This window comes from Sapajus apella, unplaced genomic scaffold, assembly GCF_009761245.1.
Source record: "Sapajus apella isolate SASKATOON/1434 unplaced genomic scaffold, GSC_monkey_1.0 scaffold113, whole genome shotgun sequence".
Lineage (NCBI taxonomy): Eukaryota > Metazoa > Chordata > Mammalia > Primates > Cebidae > Sapajus > Sapajus apella.
Window position 1 is genome coordinate 3,020,065 of NW_022437053.1, and position 19,530 is coordinate 3,039,594.

The 19,530-nt window shown below is 49.9% G+C and overlaps 1 protein-coding gene, 6 non-coding genes and 2 pseudogenes across 7 annotated transcripts in view; all 9 read left to right on the plus strand.

Moving 5' to 3' along the window:
• The first annotated feature begins 1,168 nt into the window (after positions 1–1,168).
• LOC116537828 lies at positions 1,169–1,241 on the plus strand (annotated as a pseudogene).
• An 8,096-nt stretch (positions 1,242–9,337) lies between these two features.
• On the plus strand, positions 9,338–9,419 carry LOC116537794. Its single transcript, XR_004263342.1, has one exon. It is a non-coding gene; the product is annotated as a small nucleolar RNA SNORD115 (small nucleolar RNA).
• A 123-nt stretch (positions 9,420–9,542) lies between these two features.
• LOC116537719 overlaps positions 9,543–19,530 on the plus strand; it is a 56,386-nt gene continuing 46,398 nt past the window's right edge. Inside the window, exons 1-3 of the mRNA XM_032260001.1 lie at positions 9,543–9,702; positions 10,987–11,120; positions 17,746–17,788. The gene's annotated coding sequence lies outside the window, so the exon portion shown is untranslated. The remainder of the gene's footprint in view (positions 9,703–10,986; positions 11,121–17,745; positions 17,789–19,530) is intronic.
• Positions 11,175–11,256, plus strand: LOC116537805. The gene has a single exon (XR_004263352.1). It is a non-coding gene; the product is annotated as a small nucleolar RNA SNORD115 (small nucleolar RNA).
• LOC116537804 lies at positions 12,402–12,483 on the plus strand. Its single transcript, XR_004263351.1, has one exon. It is a non-coding gene; the product is annotated as a small nucleolar RNA SNORD115 (small nucleolar RNA).
• Positions 14,296–14,377, plus strand: LOC116537820. Its single transcript, XR_004263366.1, has one exon. It is a non-coding gene; the product is annotated as a small nucleolar RNA SNORD115 (small nucleolar RNA).
• On the plus strand, positions 15,624–15,705 carry LOC116537819. The gene has a single exon (XR_004263365.1). It is a non-coding gene; the product is annotated as a small nucleolar RNA SNORD115 (small nucleolar RNA).
• LOC116537825 lies at positions 17,473–17,547 on the plus strand (annotated as a pseudogene).
• On the plus strand, positions 19,330–19,411 carry LOC116537809. The gene has a single exon (XR_004263356.1). It is a non-coding gene; the product is annotated as a small nucleolar RNA SNORD115 (small nucleolar RNA).

The window sequence follows — 19,530 nt, forward strand, 5'->3', positions numbered from 1 at the left end:
TACTTGTCATGGTGCCATATGTAATAGCAAAAACAGAAAATAAAGTGCCCATGAGGAGTTGAAGGATAAGTAAACCTTAAAATGTGCACACATTCTCTCAAGGAACATGGATACTATTGTTGCTGATTCTTCTCCATGTGCGACCCATGTAGAGGATAAGAGCCTTATGAGAAAAACTTAATTTTATACTTGAGCTTTGCTTTGACTGAAAGTTGAGAAATCTCATGATTTCTGGTATCATCTCTATGATGTCACATTACCTAATTTCACATATTCTTAGCTCCATTAAAACAGAAATTCTATTTGTGGGCTTCAGATAATGAGTCCCATGGGGGAAACTTATTTTCATCCATCTCTGTTTCCTTCCAATTGAGCAATTCCTTATTTTATGTTAACCTGTTGTTAGTGGTTCCTTGTCGTAATCTTTAGAAATTATATCTCATTCTTTCCCTGTTATTTTACTGTATTGAAGTAAATTTGGTTGGCAGGTTATACAACATTACATGAATGAAGTTTGCCTTTGATAACTAAGAAAATTTGAATAGAACTTGGTTCTAGTGAAGACTTGTTTCTAAGGAATTTGGATTCATTCTTTCAGACAATATGAATATCATAATGGGTTCTTTTTCATGAGTTATGTATGTGATAGGATTCTTGTAAGATTTTTTCTTTTTACCTGAGCTTGCTTTGACTGAAAGTTGAGAAGATTCTGTGATTCAATGGTATAATTTCTACAGTGCAATATTTGTTTGGATCTAAGCATGCAAGGAGACAAATTCATCCCTATTATAGTATTTAAGGTTTGCGATGTATTATGACATTTGTGGGACTATGAATATTCAAGGAACCTGGCAGTTGTGCCCGGGGCATTGAGATCCAGATACTTGTTTACCCATAGATATGAAATTCAATAAAATTGGGAGCTTCCTGATACCTAATTTACATCTTAGGAATAACCCATGAGATGCAGTTCTCATCTACTGCCCTACTCCTGTCCTTAGATAAATAACACCAGAGGAAGAAGACTCTCTGGCCTCTTACATCAGGAACACATGAAAAGCCCCATTGGGTCTGTATGAACTCTAATATACTTTCCCAGAAGGGTTTAAGGATGCCAACCCTGGTTAGAATTTTTAGGAATATATATATGTATGCATATATATATGGGGAGTGCAATGGTTTTGGTCATGAGGAGGTTTGATGACATAAAAATTATGCTCATAAGTATTATGCTGAGGCCCATTCTCAGAAGGAGATGTGGGGGTGTCCTAGGCTATGCAAAACATAGCTATGGAAGGGGAATTTATTAAGAGAAAAGAACAAGAAGTCAGTGAGAATTTAGATAAGAACCTGTAATAGAATAAAAGCATCAGATTAGTGAATGGTTGTCCTAGTAATTTAGAAGAAAAGCAATAAAAATGGAGTCAGACTACTAAATGGCAAAAATAGGAACTTGAAGAACTTAATTTTACACCTGAGCTTTGCTTTGTTTGAAAGTTGAGAATCTTACAATTTATTGGTATCATCTAAAATCAATTTATTTTTCATCTCAACATGAAGAATATTAGCTCTAGCCTTTTGGAATTTCAGCAACTCAAATGCTTATTAGAACTTATCCAGGACCCAAAATACTAAGAACCCATATGCCCTTTTTCCCAGCTGACATTAGCTGTCTTAAGAGCTGTTTTTCAGTGCTCTGAGGATATCCTCAAAAATATCACAAGGCATTCTGCAGTGTGTTTTCAATCTATGACCCTGCACATTGGGGATGCACACTGGATGTTTCATGGAGTGATACCTGTAGTTGAATTTTATTGACTAATGGAACAGACACAATAAGGACCACATGAGAGCCCTCACATGGAGGAGGGCCAAGGCCTTGGAGTCCAATTCTCCAGCTCCTTGACAGGTAGGCTGTTCAGTGCCTTGGGAATCCAATATGAGGGAATGCTCATAGCAGTCCTTGAAAATTTCTGCAAAATGTGAACTGGGAGAAGCTAAACACTGTATTCACAAGCTGGGTGATCCCCCCTTTGATTTTTACTATAGTTCACAGACATATTTTCTAAAAGGTATAAATTTACAGACAGATCAGAATAGATCCTTGGTCCTCTCCATTTTTCTGGCAATTTTGTTGCCTGGAATTCAAATACAACTAAGATAAAAAGTGGGTAGCTAGCAGGAACAGATAGTTTCTCAGATATTGGTGGCAGTAACCCAACTTTGAGAAAATATGGAGAAAGATAAAAAACCCTTAAGACTGCAGTGTTAGCTGCCCAGTTATAATTATTGACAAAGTGAACAAACACTTTTTTGGGCCACCAATAAATAAGAGGGCACAAGCTAATGGGAAGTAAATACGTCACTCTTGTAAAAAGTCAACACATTAGAAAAGGAATCTTGGATGAGACTGAGAAAGATGCAACAATGAAACCTGACAGGCTTTACAACCTTCTTGAGGAGGTCTTCCCTACTCTGTAAAATCAGACAGAAAATAATTGGAAAATGGAGCAAAGCATGGGGGAGATTGATGTAATGAGGAAACAGAACTGGGAATGGGATAGACTTATGTGTCTGTTTCTTTTTCCTATCTTTTAATCTTTTTCTACCCTTTCTTATGGATACTGGAGCAATGTATTCTGCAAATTGTACATACCCTTTCTGTTTTATCCTGACCTAGGAAAACATCTAAGATATAACTATTTCTGGACTATCTTCTACCTCTTCTTTCTCCTCTGAGGTTGTGATGCAAATAGGTCCTCTCTGGGAAGAATATGCCTTGTCTCCTAATATGCCCAATAATCCATTAGGAAGGGGCCTGCTGTGTCTATGAAGGGCTATGATCTTCTGTACTCCGCATAGAGTGCTTTGGAGCTTCTAGCATGCAAGGTATCTGCACTGCTAAATATGTGCTTTCTGAAGCAAAAGATGGCTGTGGGAGACTGGCAGTCTCAATTCTGGAGAAGCACCCCCAAATTACAGAAAATAAACCCATATCTATGAGTCCTAGGAACAAATGATAATGATTTAATTAAAGAGATCCATACCATTGTTGTTACTTACAACAGAGAAAAACCCTGGGCATGTATAGAACATTTTCACTATTTTTACCTCAAATACAATGTAATTAGAGAATTAAAACAAAACAAAACAAACAAACAAACAACAACAAAAAAAAACAGAAAAAAAAAAACAGGTCATAGTGGCCTGGGAGTGGTAGCTCACACCTATAATCCCAGCACTCTGGGAGGCCGAAGTGGGCAGATCACCTGAGGTCAGGAGTTTGAGACCAGCTTGGTCAGCATGGTGAAACCTCCTCTCTACTAAAAATGCAAAAATTAGCCAGGCATGGTGGCAAGCTCCTGTAATCCTAGCTATCTGGGAGGCTGAGGTAGGAGAATCACTTGAATCCAGGAGGTGGAAGTTGCAGTGAGCCAAGATCGTGCCACTGCATTCCAGCCTGGGTAACAGAGCAAGACTCCATCTCACAAACACAAAACAAAACAAAACATCCAGGGGATAGGAAAAAAAGGCACATTCACTTCATAATGCTTCCATATGGCTTGTGAGAAAGTTAGGAAAACTTGACAAAGGTCAAACTGTTAAAAACTTGTGCGTGATCTGAGAGAAACAAGTTGAGATTCCTTTGACACTTGTAATTCCCAATCTTGCTACTGTCTTAATGTCTATGTCTGAGTTAGCATTTTTCTGTCATAGATTTATGTTCAGTGTTTTGTTCTCCACCTTTAGCTGGGGAGTTGAGGTTCCTGTCTGAGTTTACCTGTGGAGCGGGGGGTTTTCAATATTGTGGCAATGGATCTTTCTGGAATTCAGAGAGTCACCTACTCTATTCTCTGGGCATTTATAAGAAAATATAAAGAGTTTTCCTCATGTTGGGGTTCCATTCTAATTATTATTGATGGCTGCTAATACTTTAAATGCTAGTAAAAAAGACATTTTAGATTTACTAAATTTCTTAGACTCCCAGGATACAAAAGTTCACTAGATAAGTTGCAATATTATCAAACTGAAGTAAAATATTTGGGATCTGCGTTCTTGGCAGATGAAAGGTGGTTGTATCCTGAAGTTAGCCTAATGTACAAATGAAACAACATACTTAAAAAAAAAAAAAAAACTTTGCCAATGTTGAGGATTGTGGATCTGTGCCTTTTATGAAAAGGCTAAGCCTCTCACTGAGATGTTACATGAAACATCACTAGAACTTTTTATTATAGTCTAAATAAGGCTGAAGAAGTCTTTTAAGCCCTTTAGATAGCTGCTGTATCTTCACTTGTATTAGTTTTTAACCTTGATAAGCGGTTCTACCTTTTCTGTCTTGAGATTAAGGGTTACTCCAAAATTAGGCCTTGATTGTAGGCGCACTGCTTACTTTCCTGTGTTCTTGTATTTTGTTGCTCTGGAAATACCATGATATTTACAAGGTATAGTAGCAACCTCTGATTGAAAAAGCTCATTCAGTCCTTGACTCTGAGAAATTTAATTTATTTACAGGTACTTCATGTCGTTACTGCTATTTTACAAGTTCATAAGACACAGCACTTGTCAGTGTGCTGTCAGATGAGCTAAAAACAAATCTTACTGTCCAATCCTAATGCTATTTTAGGCAGGTGTAACCTTTTGACAGCTACTCTGTGGTCAGATCTTGACAGACTAAGTTGAACATGACTCTGTCAGAGTCATTGAGAAAGACATTGGAGCATGGTCTGATTTATCTAATATTCCTATTCTCAATGCTGACTGAATATTCATTGATATATTCTGTATGAAAGACCCACAGGAGAATATAAAAACATCTACAGTAATCAGCCTTCAAGAAGCTTACAGCCTTCTGTTTTTCAAAACATAAAATCAGTCCAAGTGGCAGAATTGTAGTTGTTATACCAGATGTTAAATTAGCCACCAGTTGTAAAGCAGATATCCATAATGATAATAATTATATGTTTGTGATCTGTTATATGACTAGCCAACTTTGGAAGAACAGATACTAACATCAATAGGTACTAAAATATTACATGTGAAACTAATTTCTGATTTAGTAGAGTCATTCAAACTTCTCTAACAGATTTATGTAATTTATTATAGAGCTCACACTGGAAAACAAGATTAATTCTTTAAAAAGAAATTAATTTGCATATATAGCTGTGAAGGGCTTCTAAGGCTTAGACTGGGGAAATCACCTCTATCACACTCCCATCCAAAACCTCCTGTTCATAATTTCAGAAATAGCCAACTCTCAAAGAATTAGAAAATTAGAAATGAAGAAGAGCTAAGAAGAACACCATAGGAAAATGAGAATTGAAAAATGAAATTTTCCTTTATTCCAGCTGTCATATGATTGAGTGGCTTTTTCATACCACCAACAAGTTTATTCAAGCAAAAGGAATATACTGACAACTTGAAATCTTTGTGATAGGATCATATACTTCAGGAAATAATATAAAGATATGCTCTTTGTCAGAAAAATTTTTTACTTACCTAAAGCCTACTGAGGCCAATGATACCTAGGATCTGCTGGCACAAGAACTTTATAGAACTTCCACCTTTAGAAGATACTAAATATTTTTACCAGTGTTGTGTATTGGTGTCTGGATAGGCTAAAGCAGATGCTCAAAGAGTGATCAAGCTCTTACTGAATCATATCATCTCAACCACTGGAATTCCTGAATATATGGAGTCCAGTAAAGGAAATCATTTTTTTTTTTTGAGACAGAGTCTCACTCTATTGCCAGGCACCAGGCTGGAGTGCAGTGGCACAATCTCGGTTCACTGCAACCTCCGCCTCCCGGGTTCAAGCAATTCTCCTGCCTCAGCCTCCCAAGTAGCTGGGACTATAGGCACACGCCACCATACCCAGCTAATTTTTGTATTTTTAGTAGAGACGGGTTTTCACCATGTTGGCCAGGATGGTCTCAATCTCTTGACCTGGTGATCCGCCCGCCTCGGCCTCCCAAAGTCCTGGGATTAGAGGTTTGAGCCACCGCGCCCGGCCAGAAATCATTTTATATCTATGGGAATTTGGAGCTCTGTAATAGTCTACAAATACCAATAATTTACCTACCTGTTTTCCCCAGTCTTCTGAACAAATAGAATGAATGAAACACATACCCTAAATAATTATTTAGCTAAATTATATAAAACCTTACCATCAGTTTCATAATTAAATCCCTCTAGCAAGCACAACACTTCTTCCTTTGAGTTTGGAAAGCCTGCGAATCTTGGACTTAAGCCTAACCCATTCTCTGATACAGTGGAAAACCCTCATGACCATATATGATACTTAAAGAGCCTGTGGGTTTTCCTGGGCTCACCTTGCCAACATGTGGCCAGATGCTGAAAAAGCCCCCTGGGGAAGTGTGTCATTGATATTGAACAGGAGACTCAATCTATATTAAAGTGTTCTGATGACAGACTGTGTCCACACTGGACAGAACCCTATCAGGTGTGGTTGAGAGTTCACAGTGCTATCAAGATGAAGAAGAAACCCAAGTGGATACATGCTTCACATGTAAGACCGACATCCACCATTGAGTGAGCTATAATTTCCATTTAGGACCTTAAGGATAAATTCTCTAGATAGAAACCTTGAATAATATGCAAGCTGAAGAGAAAAACTTCTCTGACACACAGACAGCAGGAGAGATAGACTATTTTGTTATTAATACTTCTCGGCTCACCACAACCTCTGCTTCCCGAGTTCAAGCGATTCTCCTGCCTCAGCCTCCCAAGCAGCTGGGATTACAGGCATGCACTACCCCACCCAGCTAATTTTAAATTTTTATTAGAGATGGGGTTTCTCCATGTTGGTCCAGCTGGTCTCCAACTCTCCATCTCAGGTGGTCCGCCTGCCTCAGCCTCCCAAAGTGCTGGGCTTACACACATGAGCCACTATTCCCAGCACAACTCTATATCTTAAATAGCCATGGGGGTCCAGTTTAATAGAGCTCAAATAGATACACAGATGCAGAGGAAATCCCCAAGCCCAAATGATGAGGGTTCGTTTCTTCAAAACCCCCAAAACATATCCCCTAAAAATGAGCTTACCCTGTTTAGAACCTGGCAGTCTCCAGTCTCCATGCTTACAAACTCGAGGATAATTAAATGGTCTCTCTCGTTTAACATGACAATAGCTAGTGTGAGTAAACGGAATTCTACTTGTACATGATCAGCTTTACCACTATGTTTTCACACAGGGACTAAAATGGTGCTATGATCAAACTAAAAGAGATTTATTTTTTTAATAGATGAGGTCTTCCTTTGCTGCCTTCACTGGAGTGCCGTGGCACAATCATAGCTCTCTACTGCCTCTAACTCCTAGGCTGAAGGGATTCTCCCGCCTCAGCCTCCTGAGTAGCTGGGACTACAGGGACATGCCACCATGCCTGACTACTTTTTTTTCTTTTTGTATTGTCAGAGTCTTGCTCAGGCTGTTTTCGAACTTCTGGCCTCAAGTGATCCTCCTGCCTTGGCCTTCCGAAGCACTGGGTTTGCAGGCATGAGCCCCCATGCCTGGCCAGAGATGATTAAATACAGTATTAGGGGGAATAAAAACTGGAATTACAATTGCAAACTCTTCTGATATAGAAACAATTACTGATAAACTTAGTGCCTTGGACGATTTGCAGAAAGATGTAAACATGATAGAATAAAAATCTAAACAAGATGTGACAATAAAGAAAAACAAAATGGAATTGGACAAGCATTTGGAATTGGACATCTGGTAATAAAATTCTATTGCAGAAAAATATAGCTGTGATTGTCTAGGGCCTTGGACAATTTGCAGAAAGATGTAAACATGATAGAATCAACATCTAAACAAGATATGACAAAAAGTAAGGTCTATATAAAAAGTAAGGTCTATACAAAAAAGTAAGGTCTCTATACAAGAGAAGACCAACATCTCTGTAATATAAATGGGATTCTAAGTGTAATAGATTTAGGGTTTCTGAAAGAAATTTGAAAGTTTCACATTCTACCAACAAAATTCAAGTATGGGACTGAGGAACTTCCTATTTCAGCTAAACCCAGAACTGATTATGTTGATGAACACATGAATTTCATGTGTGTAAAAGCATGTGAACTCCTCATTTTCAGTCTAATGAGAGTAAAAGCAAGAAACACAATGAAGATGCAGGGGAATGATAGTACAAAGCGGACTCATAACTGCATTCTAGATACCGAGATTACTTTCCATTATGCTATATAAGTTTAGACTCTCTCACATACAAATAGCCCACGCAAAATCCTGCTGAAAGGTAACTATAATTATAGAGAGAATAGGTAAAAAAGTGGCGTGCTTTAGTATGCACCCATTAAAAATTCTTCTAAAAATTTTTTTTTATACGTAGAATGGGTAAGATGAGGACAGGCATAAAACGGTCAAAAACACTGGGAGAATTCAAGGTTCATTTTGACAATGGTAATATACATGGAAAAACTGCCAAAAAAAGAAAATACGTCTGGCATTAGAAAACATACAGGAGTAATTGTATACAAAAGAAGACACGTGCCAATAATAAAGCAAGAAGTTACAAAATATGAATCCGCATATATGAAAAATGTGGAACTCCAAACACTTCAAAAGTAAAAAGATGCAAGACATTACAATATTCAGAAACACGCTGGAAAAATAAGAGCTTGCGCCCACGTGAGACCAGCTCCACAGCCCTGTGAGGCGAGGGTGCCGACCCAGCGCAGACAGCACGCGGCTTCCGGTCCCCGGGCGGCAGCTTCCGGTGCGCGCTGGGAGAGGACGCCTGGCGGGGCGCCCGTCAGGCCCGGAGACGCGCTCTGCGACCGCCAGGTCTGCCCCGGCCAGTGGGTTCCTGGCCAGCCTCCTGGGCTGGCCGTGACCTGGCTGGTGTCCCTGGCGTGTGCCGAGCGGTCCCGGAGCGGCCCGGTGCGTGGCGCGGAGGAGCGGCGTGGGCCGCGGAAGTGCTTGCGGGGCCTGCAGTGGCGCACAGCCCGCGCATCCCCCGCGAGCCCGGTGGCCCGCTGCCCCGTCCTTCCGGGCGTGGGTGGCGGGGAGGGCCAAGGGTCCCCCGCGTCCGTGGCGGGTCAGCGTTCCCGTCACGTGGGTCCATGGAGGGAGGGCATGCCTGAGCCGACGCACCCTAGCGCCTTCCTGGCATGGAGGCTGAGGGTGTGTTTGGGCACCTGTCCTGCTCCTGCCCCCCAGATGGTGACCGCGGAGGAAGACTTGCGTTGGGCCCAGTGTCCCCGGGCCAGTGTCCGCCGGCCAGGGGTCAGTCCCCAGCGCCCTGGTCTCCTGCCCTGAGCCCTGCTGGGAGCATGCGCGGGGAGGGGGGTGTCCTAGGTCGGGTCGATGATGAGAACCTTATATTGTCCTGAAGAGAGGTGATGACTTAAAAATCATGCTCAATAGGATTACGCTGAGGCCCAGCCTAGGGGAGAATTCTGGAAGAGGATGTTGGAATCCCGAGGTTCCTGACAGGGCCACTGTCTTCTGGGCTGGAGACCTGGAGGCCCTGAAAGGCTTCTGGAGGGAGTCCAAGCGTGTCTCTGCGCTCCTCCATGAGGCAGTGCTGGCGCCCTTTGTGGGCATATGTTGGGGCTCTGGTTCTCTAGGGGTGGGGCACAGGAGTGGCTCCTGCCTGATACCATTCTCCCCTATGTCTTTCAGTGCACTCTTCTGCCCGGTGGTCCTGGCATTGACCAGCATAGGTGAGTGGATCCTGCTGGGGCCGTGGGCCGTGAGCCAGGCTGCATGGGGTTGCTGACGGTCAGCCATAGGAACAGGAGGGTTTCTTCAGGGAGCCAACCTGAATCCCCACTGGGGAGGGATAGGTTCTCCAGGAGGGGGGCTTCCTTGGTAGCCTGACCCAAGGAGGATATCTTCTCTGAAGCCCTACAGCAGTGATGGTGGTCCAGGAAGCAAAGGGTTCCTTCAGCCCCACCCAGGGCAATGCCCAGCTGAGACTTTGCACAGGTCTGGCCTCAGGGACTGCCCAGGCCACATGAGGTGGTCCATAGGTGGTCCAGGGCACCACAGGGATCACACAGTAGCTCTCCTTCCCCAGAGAGAGGTGAAAGATCAAGCCCATGGGGTCAGGCCTTTGGAGATTTAAGTATCAGGCCCCACCCATGGTCCTGAATGGGACCAAGCTTTTGAGTCATGGGCCATCCAGTGGTGCCTCTTTGAGCCTAGTGAGGGGTGATATGGCTTGAAGGGGTTTGGGTCAAGGCTTTGGGCAAAGGGACCAGCTCACGTTCTGCTGGCAGTCACCCTTTCCGCATGGGTGACTCGTGGGAAAGGTGGCATCCTTATGTGGGAATGCCCACTGTCAAGGGTCCTTTCCTGGAAATTTGCCACCCAAGCTTCTTCTGAGCCATGGACACACCTCCAGGGTGGCTGGGTCTTGGCCCCAAGGAAAGGAGAAGACACCATGTGTCCCCTGATTGGCTGAGTGTGGTTCGACTCTGTGTTTGGGAGGTGTGTAGGTCATGGGTGGGGACCCACCAGAGAATGCACATGTCCCAGGGACCCAGCTGGTGATTTCTGGTGCACACTTGGAGAGAACCCTGGGCAGGTGCCCTCCACACCAAGGCATAGGCTATGCGACTGCCAGGTCTGCAATGACATGTGGCTTCCGGGAAAGCCTTCTTGGTTGGCCATGAACTGGTTGGTTGCCCTGGCCTGTGCCCAGTGATCTCAGAGTGGCCCAGGTGTCCTGCAGGGGAGCCAGCATGAGTAGTGGAGGTGTTCATCATGGGACCTGCAATAGAGTGCAGCCTGGGAATCCTGCCATGAGCCCAGTGACCCGCCTGCCCTGTCCTTCTAGGGTTAGGTGATGGGGAGGACCAAGGGTTCCCCCAGCCTGTGACGGGTCAGTATTCCTATCACGTGGGTCCATAGAGGGAGAGCATGCATGAGCCATCATCCCCCACTGCCTTCCCCCTATGGAGGCGTGAGGCCCTGTTTAAACACATGTCCTCCTGTCCTCCGAGACGGTGAGCCTGGAGGAAGATTTGCCTTGGGCCCACTGTCCCTGGGCCAGTGTCCATCAGCCAGGTGCCCAGCCCTCTTCAGTGCACTGAAGCTTGGCCCTTCCTGGTGCCCTCGTCTGCTGCACTGAGCTGTGGTGAGCACATCTGGGTCCTGCTGGATGCTTGGGGGGCGGGGGGTGCTCTGGGTTGGGTCGATGATGAGAACCTTATATTGTCTTGAAGAGAGGTGATAACTTAAAAATCATGCTCAATAGGATTACGCTGAGGCCCAGCCTAAGGGAGAATTTTGGAAGAGGACACTGGGATCCCCAGCAGGGCCGCTGTATTTTGGGCTGGAGACCTGGTGGGCCTGAAGGGCATTTGCAGGGGTCCAACCCTGTCTGCGCTCCTCTGTGAGGCAGCCCAGTTGCCTGTGCAGGCTTGGTGTCGGTGCTCTGGTTCCACAGGGGAGGTCATGTTGGTAACTCCTCCCTGAGCCCCAGTTCTCCCCATGTATCTTTCAGTGAGCTCTTCTGCCCAGCAGGGCCCCTGGCCTTGAGCAGCATAGGTGAGTGGATCCTGTGGACTCATGGGCCATGAGCCAGGCCACGTGGGGTCACTGAGGGTCAGCCTTCAGGACAGGAGGGTTTCCTCAGGGAGAAAACCCGAATCCCCACTGGGGAGGGATTGGTTCTCCAGCAGGGCTGCCTCCTTGGGAATCTGATCCAAGGAGGACACCTTCCCTGAAGCCCTGCAGGGGTGACCGTGGTCTAGGCAGGAAAGGATTCCATTAGTTGCATGCATGGCCGCTCCTAGCTGATACTTGGTGCTAGGGTCTGGCCTGGAGGACTGCCCAGGTTACATGAGGGGGGTCCAGCGTGCGATTTCCGATGAGTGCCTGGAGAGGGAGCCTGAGCAGGCACCCTCCTGGCACAGGGGCAGGCTGTGAGTCAGCGGGTCTGCTGCGGTGCCTGGCTTCAGGGCCAGCATCCTTGATTGGCCTGAACTAGTTGGTAGTCCTGGCCCCACCCAGGGGTGGCAGTGCGGCCCAGGAAGTGCAGGGAAGCTGGCATGGGCAGTGGAGGTGCTCCAGGGGCTTGCCTTAGGGCTCAGCCTGGGCCTCTTGCCTGAGCCCAGTGACCAGCCACCCCTGTCTGTCCATGGTTCAGTGTGAGCCAGCAACTCCTGCCCCCTTTCCTGCATGGAGGCATGAGGTTCTGTTCAGACACCTTTCCTCTGTCCCTCCAGATGGTCACCTGGGAGGAAGACTTGCGTTGAGTCCAATGGCCCCAGGCCAGTGTCTGCCAGCCAGGTGTCCAGTCCCCAGCATCCTGAAGATTGGGCCCTTCCTGGCGCCCTGGTCTCCTGCACTGAGCTGTGGTGAGCCCATCTGGGTCCCACTGGATGCCTGTGTGGGGAGGGGGGTGCCTTGGGTTGGGTCGATGATGAGAACCTTACATTGTCCTGAAGAGAGGTGATGACTTAAAAATTATGCTCAATAGGATTACGCTGAGGCCCAGCCTAGGGGACAATTTTGGAAGAGGATGCAGGGATCCCAAGGTCCCTGGCAGAGTTACTGTATTTTGGGCTGGATACTTGGAGACCCTGAAGGGCGTCTGGGGGTCCCCACCCTGCGTCTGTGCTCCTCCTTGAGGCAGCCCAGGCTCCCTGTGCAGGCTTGGTGTTGGCACTACAGTTCCCTGGGGCGGGTCACACTGGTGGCTCCTCCCTGAGCTCCGTTCTCCCCTTGTGTCTTTCAGTGAGCTCCTCTGCCCAGGAGGGCCCCCTGGCATTGACTGCATAGGTGAGGCATTCTGCTGGAGTCATGGGCCGTGAGCCAGGCTGCGTGGGGTCGCAAAGGGTCAGCCTTCAGGAAAGAAGGGTTTCCTCGGGGAGTCAACCTGAATCCCCACCTGGGAGGGATGGGTTCTCCACAAGGGCAGCTTCCTGGGGAACAGGACCCAAGGAGGACACCTTCCCGGAAGCCCTGCAGAGGCGATGGTGGTCTAGGCAGGAAAGGTCCCTTCAGTTCCACCCGGGGCAGCTCCCAACTGAGTCTCAGTGCTCGGGTCTGGACTGAACGACTGCCCTGGCCATATGACAGGGGGCACCATGGCGATTAAATAGGAGCTCGCCACCCCTGGAGAAAGGTGGGTGATAGGGCCCATGGAGGTGAGTGCAGAGATGCAAGCATCATGCCTGATGCATGGCCCTGATTGGGACCAATGCTGTTGATCAGTGTGCCATCCCATGGGCGTCTTCGAGCCTGGAGGGAAGTGGTGCTGTTTCACTGGGGTTAGGTCAAGGGTGACCTCTGGCCAGCGCATGGTGGTACTGCAGTCTGGCCCTTGGACTCGTGGGCTTTGGGCTGAAGGTACAGTCCATGTCCTGTTGGAAGTCACTCCTTCCCAGTGGCTGGAAGTTACCCCTTCTCCGTGAGCAAGTGTTGGAAAGGGTGGCCTCCTGAGGTGGGAAGGCCTGCTATTGAGGGTCTCATCCTGGCCATTTGCTGCCCATGCTCCTTCTGAGCCATGCAGGCCCCTCCAGAGTGGCAGGTCTTGGGCCCGAGGAAAGGAGAGGACATTGTGCCTCAATTAGCCGAGTGTGGCCAGGCTCTGTGTTTTCGAGGTGTGAGGGGCATGGATGGAGACCCACCAGAGAAAGCTCATGATCCTCGGACCCCTGGTTGCGATTTCCAGGATGTGCTTGGATACGGCACCTGGGTGGGTACCTACCACGCACAGGGACAGGCTACGTGACTGCCAGCTCTACAGCAGCATCTGGCATCTGGGCCAGCCTCCTTGGTTGACTGTGAGCTGGTTGGTGGTCCTGGCCTGTGCCCAGTAGTCCTGGGGCGTCCCAGGGATCATCTGGGGGAGCTGGCATGTGTAGTGGAGGTGCTTGTGGGCCTGCAGTAGGGCTCAGCCCTGGCTTTTAGCCTGAGCCCAGTGACCCACCTGCCCTGTCCTTTCAGGGTTCAGAGGCAGAGAGAGCACAGGGTACCCTGAGTCCGTGTTGGGCCAGTTGCACAGGGACCCCATCATATGGGGCCATGGAAGGTGAGCATTCCTAAGCCGGCATACCTTCTGCCCTGTGGAGGAGTAAGGTTGTGTTCGGACACCTGTTCTCTTCCTGTTCCCCCAGATGGTGACCCCGGAAAAAGACTTGAGTTGGGCCTGCTGTCCCCAGGCCAGTGGCCGTCAGGCAGGTGCCCAGCCCCTGTTGCACTGAAACTTGGGCCCTTCCTGTCACCCTGATCTCCTCATTGAGCTTGGGTGAGCCCATCTGGGTCCTGATGGATGCCTAAGCAGGGAAGGGGTACCCTGGGTTGGGTCGATGATGAGAGCCTGCTATTTCTCTGAAGAGAGGTGATGACTTAAAAATCATGCTCAATAGGATTACGCTGAGGCCCAGCCTAGGTGAGAATTTTGGAAGAAGATTCTGGGATCCAGAGGTCCCCAGAAAGGCCACTGTATTTTGGGTTGGATACCTGGAGGCCCTGAAGGGCATCTGTAGGGATCTCAGCCCTGTCTCTGAGCTCCTTTGTGAGGGTCCCCAGGCTCCCTGTGCAGGCTTGGTGTCAGTGCTCCAGTTTGCCGGGGTGGGGCACGAGAATGGCTCCTTCCTGAGCCCCTGTTCTCCACTTGTGTCTTTCAGTGAGCTCTTCTGCCCAGGAGGGCCCCTGGCCTTGAGCAGCATAGGTGAGTGGATTCTGCTGGGGTCATGGGCCATGAACCAGGCCACATGGGATCACTGAGGGTCAGTCTTCAGGACAGGAGGGTTTCCTCAGGGAGAAAACCTGAATCCCCACCGGGGAGGGATTGGTTCTCCAGCAGGGCCGTCTCTTTGGGAATCTGACCCAGGGAGGACACCTTCCCTGAAGCCCTTCAAGGGTGACCGTGGTCCAGGCAGGACAGGGTTTCTTCAGCCCCACACAGGACATCTCCCAGCTAAGGCTTGGTGCTAGGGTCTGGCCTGGAGGACTGCCAAGGCTAAGTGAGGGCATCCCCAGGCTGCAATTTCTGGTGCGTGCTTAGAGAGGGAGCCTGGACACCCTCCTTGCACAGGGGCAGGCTGTGTGTCTGCTGGGTCTACAGCAGCACCTGGCTTCAGGGCCAGCCTCTTCGGTTGGTCTGCACTGGTTGGTTACCCTGGCTCCTGGCCAGGGGTTGCGATCTGACCTGGGAAGTGCAGGGAAGCTGGCGTGGGCGGTGGAGGTGCTCCAGGGCCCTGCAGTAGGGTTCAGCCTGGGCATCTTGCCTGAGCCCAGTAGCCTGCCTTCCCTGTCCTTCCAGGATTTGGTGTCTAGGAGGGCAAAAGGACCCCCATCCGTGACACATCAGGGTTTCACATGGATGCCATCACATGGGTCCACAGAGAAAGAGAGCAGGCATGAGCTGACACCCCCACCCCCTTCCCTGTATGGAGGCCTGAGCCCTTGGTTGGACACATGTCCTCCTTCTGTCGCCCCAGATAGTGACCCTGGAGGAAGACTTGCCTTGGGGCTGTCCCCAGGTCAGTGGTCATCATCCAGGTGCCCAGCCCTTGGTGCACTGAAGCTGAGGCCATTCCTGGTGCCCTGGTCTCCTGCACTGAGCTGTGATGAGCACATCTGGGTCCCTCTGGATGCTTGTGTGGGGTTGGAGGTACTTTGGGTTCGGTCGATGATGAGAACCTTATATTGTCCTGAAGAGAGGTGATGACTTAAAAATCATGCTCAATAGGATTACGCTGACGCCCAGCCTAAGGGAGAATTCTGGAAGAGGACGCTGGGATCCCAAGGTCTCCTGGCAGAGACACTGTGTTTTTGGCTGGAGACCTTGAGGCCCTGAACGGCATCTCGGTTCCCGGGGCAGGGGTGGGGGCAGCTTTGTCTCTGAGCTCCTCCGTGAAGCAGCCCAGACTGCCTGTGCGGGCTTGGTGTCGGTGCTGTGGTTCCATGAGCCCCCATTCTCCCCTTGTGTCTTTCAGTGAGCTCTTCCACCCAGATGGGGCCCCCTGACATTGACCAGCATAGGTGAGTGGTCCTGCAGGTCATGGGACAGGAGGGTTTCCTCAGGCAGCCTACCAGAATCTGTACTGTGGAGGGAGCGTTGGTCCTCCAGGAGGGCAGCTTCCTGGGGAATCGGAACCCAGGGCACCTTCCCTGGAGCCCTGCAGGGATGACGGTGGTCCAGTCAGGAAAAGGTTCCTTCCATCTCATGCAGGGCAGCCCCCAGCTGATTCTAGGTGTGCTGGTCTGGCCTCTAGGACTGACCAGGCCACATGAAGGTGGCCATAGGGGCTGCGGGACTCCATGGGGTCACAAAGGAGCTCTCCATCCCTGGAGGAAGGTGGGCATAGGACCCATGGAGTCGAGCTGCAGAGATTCAAGGATTGCACAGGACTTATTGCCCTAAGTGGGACTGACCCTGTTGAGCAATGTGCCATCCCGTGGCGCCTCTTTGAGCCTGGTGTTGGTGGTGCTGTTTCCCTAGGTTTGGGTCAAGGCTCAGCTCCGGCCAGTGCCTGGTGTTGCTATCTGGGCATAGACTCTTTAGCTTTAGTCCAACAGCCCATGTCCTGTTGAGGATCTCCCCTTTCCTGTGGCTGGAAGTCACCCCTTCCCCGAGGGCGAGTGTCAGGAAGGGTGGCCTCCTGAGGTGGAAGGGCTGCTCTCGAGGGTCTTGTCTCTCGAATATGCCACCCATGCTGCTTCTGAGCCGTGGGGTCACCTCCAGGGTAGCGGGTCTTGGGCCCAAAGAGAAGTTACTGTGTGTTCCCGATTAGCTGAGTGTGGCCCTGCTCTGTGTCAGAAGTGTGTGGGGCATGGATGTGGACCCACCAGAGAAAGCATGTGGCCCTGAGACCCCAGGTTGTGATTTCCAGGACGTGCTGGGATATGGCACCTCGGTGAGTGCCCACAGTGAACAGGGACAGGCTATGTGACTGCCAGCTTTGCAGCAGCATCTGGCATCCGATCCAGCCTGCTTGGTTGGCCATGAGCTGGTTGGTGGCCTTGGCCTGTGCCTAGTAGACCTGGCGTGACCCGGGTGTCATGCAGAGGAGATGGCGTGGGCAGTGGAGGTGCCCGTGGGGCCTGCAGTAAGGCATACCCGGGGCTTCTTGCCTGAGCCCAGTGACCTGCCTTCCCTGGGCTTTCATTATTCAGTGGCTCAGAGCGCACAGGGTACACTGTGTCCGTGACAGGCCAGTGTTCCGCATGGATTTCATCACATGGGCCCATGGAAGGCGAGTGTCCCTGAGCCACCACACCCCCCTCCGCCTCCATGGAGGTGTGAGGTTGTGTTTGGACCCCTGTCCTAATCCTCTTTCCCCAGATGTTGAGCCCCAAGGAAGACTTGTATTGAACCCAATGGCCCCAGGCCAGAGAGCGTCAGCCAGGTGCCCAGCCCTTGGTGCACCGAAGCTCGTGCTCTTCTTGGTGCCCTGGTCTTCTGCATTGAGCTGTGGTGAGCGCATCCAGGTCCTGCTGGGTGCATGTGCAGGGAGGGGGTGCCCTGGATTGGGTCGATGATGAGAACCTTATATTGTTTTGAAGAGAGGTGATGACAAAAATCATGCTCAGGCCCGCTGAGGCCCAACCTAGGTGAGAATTTTGAAGAGGATGCTGGGAATTGGGAGTTCCCCAGCAGAAGCACTGTATTTTGGGCTTGAGACCTGCAATCTCTGAAGGGCATCTGGAGGGGCCCAACCCTGTCTCTGTGCTCCTCCGTGAGGCAGCCCAGGCTCACTTTGGCGGCTCCTTCCTGAGCCCCTGTTGTCCCCTGTGTCTTTCAGTGAGCTCTCCGCCCAGCAGAGCCCCTGGCATTGACCAGCATAGGTGAGTGGATCCTGCTGGGGTCATGGGCCATGAGCCAGGCTGTATGGGTTCGCCAAGGGTCACCCTTTCAGCCACAAGGGATTCTTCATGAGGTGACCTAAATCTCTACTTGGGTTGGGTTCTTCACGATAGAGGCTTACTTGGGAATCAGACCCAAGGACGAGACCTTCCCTAAAGCCCTGCAGGGGTGGTGGTGGTCCAGGCAGTAAAGGGTTTTTTCAGCCCCATGCAGGGCTGTGCCCTGCTAAGACTCAGTTCTTGGGTCAGGCCTCTAGGACGGCCAGGCCGCATGAGGGGTCCACATGGGCCCCAGGGCACCAAGGGAGTCTTGTGAGGGTCTTTGACCTTAGAGAGGTATGTGCAATTCAGCCCATAGGGTCAGGCAATGGATTTTCAAGCATCGCACCAAACCCACGTCCCTGAATGGTACTGACCCTAGTAAGCAATGGGCCATCCCAGTGGTGCCTGTTTGAGCCAAGTGGGAGGGTGGGAGGGTGGCTCTGTTTTCCTGAGATTGCCTCTAGACTAACTCTGGCCAGTGCCCGATGGTGCTGTAGTGCAGCCCTGGGACTAGTGGGCTTTGGGCCAAGGGAGTAGCCCATTTCCCACTGGGGGTCACCTCTTTCTTGTGGGTAATTGGAGGGAAGGGTGTCCTCCTGAGGTGGGAAGGCCCGCTGTGTAAGGACCTGTCTGGGCTATTTTCTGTCCAGGCTGCCTCTGAGCCATGGGATCATCTCCAGGGGGCCGGGGTCTTGGCCCAGGGAAAGGAGAAGACATCATGCGTTCCCTGATTGGCTGAATGTGGCCCACTCTGTGGGAGATATTGAATGGGGCATGGATGGGACCCACCAGAGAATCCACAAGGCCCTGGGGCCCCAGGCTGTGATTTCTGGTATGCTGTGGAGCGGGACCTGGGTGCTTACCCTCCACACACGGGGTAGGGTTTGTGATGACTGCCAGATTGGCAGCGCCTGGCATTCGGACCAGCCTCCTTAGTTGGCCATGAGATTATAGGTGGCTCTGGCCTGCACCCCGGGTGCTGGTACAGTCCTGGTGTAGTGGGAGGCAGCTGGCGTGGGCAGTGGAGGTGCTCAAGTGTCTGCAGTAGGGCACAGCCAGGGCATCTTGCCCAAGCCCAGTGACCTGCCTGTCCTGTCCTTCCAGGTTTCAGTGGTGGGAATGGCCAAGGTTCCCCCGTGTCCATGATATGTCAGTGTTTCACCTGGATCCCATCACATGGGTCCACAGTGGGAGAGCAAGCATGAGCTGGCACCACCCCCTCCACCGCAACCCTCTTCCCCACATAGAAGTATGAGGTTCCATTTTGACACATGTCCACCTTCTGTCCCTAGATGGTGAGACTGGAGGAAGACTGTTGTTGGGTCCACTGGCTCTGGTTGAGTGGTCATCAGTCAGGTGCCCAGCCCTTCGTATGCTGAAGTTCAGACCTTTCCTGGTGCTCAGGTCTCCTGCACTGAGCTGTGGTGAGCACATCCAGGTCCTGCTGGATACATGGCTCAGGGAGGGGAGTACCCTGAGTTGGGTCACTGATGAGAACCTTATACTTTCCTGAAGAGAGATGATGACTTAAAAATCATGCTCAATAGGATTACGCTGAGACCCAGCCTAGGGGAGAATTTTGAAAGAGGATGCTGGGATCCCGAGGTCCCCTGGAAGGGCCACTGTATTTTGGGCTGGAGTCGTTGAGGCCCTGAAGGGCATCTGTGGGGTGCCCAACCCTA